Genomic DNA, 5765 nt, shown 5'->3' on the forward strand with positions numbered 1-5765 from the left:
TAATAAATGTGCACTTTTTATGTCAGAATATTTTTAATATACTTGTTATAGGAAAAAAAATAATTCTTTGTTTTTATTTTTTTTTTATTTTATCCCCTTGTTGTAAATAATATCAATTTAAAATTACCACAATATAATATTTTGGCCAACATTTTATAGTTATATTCCATCCTGGGCCTCATCTTCTAGTAATGTGCCTACATTGTGCCCTTGTACTAATGTGCCCACATTGTCCCCTGTAATAATGTGCCCATATTGTCCCCATCTTATAGAAATGTGCCCATATTGACCCCATCTTGTAGTAATGTGCCCACATTGTGCCCTTGTAGTAATGTGCCCGCATTGTGCCATTATAGTAATGTGCCCACATTGTGCCCTTGTAATAATGTGCCCATATTGTCCCCATCTTGTAGTAATGTGCCCATCTTGTAGTAATGTGCCCACATTGTGCCCTTGCAATAATGTGCCTACATTGTGCCTTTGTACTAATGTGCCCACATTGTTCCCATCTTGTGGTAATGTGCCCATATTGTCCCCATCTTCTAGTAATGTAACAATATTGTCCCCATCTTGTAGTAATGTGCCTACATCGTGCCCTTGTATTAATGTGCCCACAATGCCCCCATCTTGTAGTAATGTGCCCATATTCTGCCCATCTTGTAGTAATATACCCACATTGTGACCTTGTGGTAATAAGCTCATATTGTCCCCATCTTGTAGTAATGTGCCCTTGTAGTAATGTGCCTATATTGTCCCCATCTTCTAGTAATGTAACAATATTGTCCCCATTTTGTAGTAATGTGCCTACATCGTGCCCTTGTATTAATGTGCCCACAATGCCCCTATCTTGTAGTAATGTTCCCATATTCTGCCCATCTTGTAGTAATGTGCCCACATTGTGCCCTTGTAGTGCTCAATTTGAGTATCGAGCACTCGAGCATTTTACTGCTCGCTAATCACTAGTTATTATGGTCAGGACTAGTAATATTAGGAAAACATACAGAGATGGATGGACAAGTTTCATGTTTAGTGCTTGAGCCCCAGTTGTGACATCACACGTGTAGCTGCTCCCTGTGATGTCACTGTCAGGTTCTTATAGTGATGTCACGGAATGTTCGGTGATATTGAGTGACGACACAGAGTGAGGCTTTGTCTGGAGTGGCTCATTGTGGATAACACAACAGGCAATATTCCTCCAGGCTCAAAATGCTACTACTGCGACTACTACTCATTGTGAGTGTGCTCCTAGCATGTGTGGAAGGCGCGCCCATCTATTCCCGCAGCCTTCATTCAGTGACTGAGAAGACCATCCCTACAGGTAAGGGTATTATCACACAGACACAGACATTTATCAACAGCTGTTTTAAGTTGTTCCTCTTTAATTTCAAAACCAGGGGAGGATTCATGTTTTAAAGTGATCTCAATCAGTCCTTTTAATCTAGAGGAGGTTTTTACTAGATTAATCCTTTCCTCCTCAAGGAGGATATTCATCACCCTCAAGGAAGAGGCAACAATCTCTTATTCCCACTTCTCAATCAGAGAGTTAGAGTGACACGTCGGGGCCGGTAAAGTGTTAATCCTTAGACCCCTTGGTACCATGTTCTGCTTAATGTATCCTTCCAGTGACTGAACCTCCCACCACGATTTTGTATGTTCTTTATTTGCCTCCAACAATGTTCAAGGTGTGTGGGGGGGGATCAGTTACCAGAGGTCCCTCACCTTCTACGTCAGAGAACACTTCTCTAGCATCATCCATCTTTTAGTCTCAACTGGTCCAGACCAAAATCCAGCTACCTTTGGAGGATATGAAATGTTGCCCAATTGAAGCAGTACAAATTCTGACTCCCAAAATGAACATAAATGGAAACAATACAACATAAACAATTTTCTCGACCTAATAGAAAATAACAAAATCTTGCCCTTCAAAAACATACAAAGTAAATTCAACATCCCAAATAAAGAGAAACAAATTTGGTACCGTATAGAAAAGTTTCTTACAAACAAAAAACCTAGATTTCAGCTTCCTAAACCCCTAATACATTTATTGAATAATCCACTAACCCAAATTATTTGGAAAACCAGTAATATATAGTGTATATATATATTCCTTGCTCAATGAAGATTTTCAATTTGAGAAAAAGCTAAACCTAAATAATTGGGAGAAAGATTTGCACAAGGAATTCCCTATAAGTCCATGGAAACAACTTATGCAACTGCAACTGTGCTTCTCTTCAGGAGACATGTTATACAGTGTATTCCAGATGGTACTATACCCCTCTAAAGTTGTGCAAATTTTCTCCTAAAAACTCACCACTATGTTGGAGCGGTTGCGGGAAAAATGGATCCTTTATCTCACATTTTCTGGGGATGTCCTTTACTTAAACCCTTATGGAAGGAAGTCAGAGACCTCTTAAAGCAATTAAGAACAAAAGATATAAATCTTACTCCAGAATTGGCCATTCTTCCCATAGGGTTAGAAGAATACGAGAAGAAATATAGATACATTGTCTGTCACATTTTCTTAGTCATTAAGAATTTATTAGCATCCAACTGGAGAGAAGAAAGAATACCATCTATTTCAGAAGTGACGGACAGGGTTTCAGCTCATAGTTTATGAGTATAATATTGCGTTAAAAGGAAAAAAAACGATCAAATATATAAAATAAGATGGTCTCTTTGGTCCCAGATGGACAGGTACATGCCAAACCTTGTTTTTACTTAGTTCCTTGACATTCTCTAAATAATATAAATGTAATATGTTATTTCCAAATGTGTTTATTTACTGTGATAAATGAATATCAGAGTTTATAATGTTGCTTGACTTTTAAACTTAAAGAATTGCCTCAACTTCTTCCTCCTTCCCTTCCTGCTCCCCTTTATATTCCCTCCCCCCTTCCATTCCCACCTCCCCTCCAATACCCCTTCCCCATCCACTTTTAGCCTACCCTTTCTTAGCTTCCTCTTCCCCTTCTTTGTTCTTTCAACAATATTTTTAAGAATGCATTTTGAAATACTTCAATTACCTCCTCTCCTGTTATTGTAAACCCCTTAAAATGTAATAAAGCATACAAAATCCAGCCATAGCATATTATTGTAATGGTTTATTATAATAAATTTGCACTTTTTATGTCAGTTTATATTAAAATAACTTTTTATACGAAAAAAAATCACTCTTTATTTTGATTTTATATATATATATATATATATATATATATATATATATATATATATATATATATATATATATTTTATCCCCAACTTGTAAGTAATAAAGTTTTAAATATATCGTAATTTTGGCCAACATTTTGTAGTTATATTCCATCCAGGTCCTCATCTTGTAGTAATGTGCCCATATTGTTCCCATCTTGTAGTAATGTGCCCATATTATACCCTTGTAGAAATGTCAGGGTAGTATCTACCATTAGGCACCGGAGTCCTGGGGCGGCGGGCCGCGGCGCCAGGGGTGAGAGTAAAACAAAATATGTATTTTTTTTAATTTTCCTCCCCTCCCCAGACTCCAACCGGAGTCTTTGCGGGGGGAGGGTGGATGGGATAGTTGGTGGTCCCGTAATTAATTTGTATTAACTGTATTGTATTTAGGACGCTAACACAAATCAGCTCCTTGACCTGGCGATCTTACTGATATTGCACTGCCCGTGACGTTGAGTTTACCTCACCGCTGCCGACATCTGTGCAAAGTGCCGCTGAAGAAGAGAGGAAAAGTCACCGGAAAAGTGTAAGCGCTGTAGAGCCGAAGACAGGGGTGGGTGTAATATCTATAGGCCGGGGGTGCATGGAGGGAAAACTCTATGGGGCAGTAGGAGGAGGAAGAAAAGGAGAAGGAGGTGGAGGTGATAGAGGAGGAGGAGGAGGTGATGGAGGAGGAGTAAATGATGGAGAAGGTGATATAGTGATGGAGGAGGAGAAGGAGGTGATGAAGGAAGTGATGGAGGACGAGGAGGAGGAGCTGATGGAGGAGGAGGAGGTGGTGATGGAGGGGGAAGAGGTGAAGGAGGAGAAAGTGATGCAGGAGAAGGTGATGGAGGAGGAGAAGGTGATGGAGGAGGAGGTGATAGAGGAGATCGTGGTTGTGATGGTGGTGGAAAAGAAGGAGGAGGTGATGGAAGAGGTGGTAGAGGAGGAAAAGGAGGAGGAGATAAAGTAGGAAGAGGAGGAGGTGATGGAGGAGGAGAAGGAAGAGTTGATGAAGGAGGAGGAGGCGATGGAGGAGGTGGTGGTGATGGTGGTGGTGGAGGAGGTGGTGATGGTGGAGGAGGTGATGGAGGAGGTGGAGAAGGTGGTGGTGGAAGAGGAGAAGGAAGAGGTGGTATGGGTGGTGGTGATGGAGGAAGTGGAGGAGGTGGTGGTGGAGGTGGAGAAGGTGGTGGAGGAGGAGGAGGTGGAGAAGGTGATGGAGGAGGAAATGGTGGTGGTGGTGATGGAGGAAAAGGTGATGGAGGAGGAGGAGGCAGAGAAGGAGGTGGTGATGGAGGAAATGGTGGTGGTGGTGGAGGAGGAGGTGGAGATGGTGAAAGAGGAGAAAGAGGAGGTGATGGAGATGATGGAGGAGGTGGTGAAGAAAGAGGTGGAAGAGGAGGAAAAGGAGGAGGAGATGAAGTAGGAAGAGGAGGCGGTGATGGAGGAGGAGAAGGAGGAGGTGGTGGTGATGGAGTTGGGGGTGATGGTGGAGGAGGTGATGGAGGAGGTGGAGAAGGTCGTGGTGGAATAGGAGGAGGAGGTGGTGGGGGTTGTAGTGATGGAGGAAGTGGTGATGGAGGTGGAGAAGGTGGTGGTGGAGAAGAAGGTGGCAGTGGAGAAAGTGGAGGAGGAGGAGGTGGGGGTGGAGAAGGTGGTGGAGGAGGAAATGGTGGTGGTGGTGATGGAGGAGGTAGAGGAGGAGGAGGAGGTGATGGAGGAGGAGAAAGAGGAGGTGATGGAGGAGGTGGAGAAGGTGGTGGTGGTAGTGATGGAGGATGTGATGGAGGAGGAGAGGAGGTGATGGAGGTAGAGGAGGTGATGGAGGAGGAGCTGATGGAGGAGGACGAGGAGGAGGTGGTGATGGAGGGGGAAGAGGTGATGGAGGAGAAAGTGATGGAGGAGAAGGGGATGGAGGAGGAGAAGGTGATGATGGAGGAGGTGATAGAGGAGATCGTGATGGTGGTGGTGGTGGAGGAGGTGGTGATGGTGGAGGAGGTGATGGAGGAGGTGGAGAAGGTGGTGGTGGAAGAGGAGAAGGAAGAGGTGGTGTGGGTGGTGGTGATGGAGGAAGTGGAGGAGGTGGTGGTGGAGGTGGAGAAGGTGATGGAGGAGGAGGAGGTGGAGAAGGTGGTGGAGGAGGAGGAAATGGTGGTGGTGGTGATGGAGGAAAAGGTGATGGAGGAGGAGAAGGCAGAGGAGGAGGTGGGGATGGAGGAAATGGTGATGGAGGAGGAGGTGGTGGAGGAGATGGTGAAAGAGGAGGTGATGGAGATGATGGAGGAGGTGGTGAAGGAAGAGGTGGAAGAGGAGGAAAAGGAGGAGATGAAGTAGGAAGAGGAGGCGGTGATGGAGGAGGAGGAGGAGGAGAAGGAGGTGGTGATGGTGGTGGTGGAGTTGGGGGTGATGGTGGAGGAGGTGATGGAGGAGGTGGAGAAGGTCGTGGTGGAATAGGAGGAGGAGGAGGTGGTGGGGGTTGTAGTGATGGAGGAAGTGGTGATGGTGGAGAAGGTGGTGGAGGAGGAGGAGGTGATGGAGGAGGAGAAAGAGGAGGTGATGGAGGAGGTGGG

This window comes from Anomaloglossus baeobatrachus, chromosome 12, assembly GCF_048569485.1.
Source record: "Anomaloglossus baeobatrachus isolate aAnoBae1 chromosome 12, aAnoBae1.hap1, whole genome shotgun sequence".
Classification (NCBI taxonomy): Eukaryota; Metazoa; Chordata; class Amphibia; order Anura; family Aromobatidae; genus Anomaloglossus; species Anomaloglossus baeobatrachus.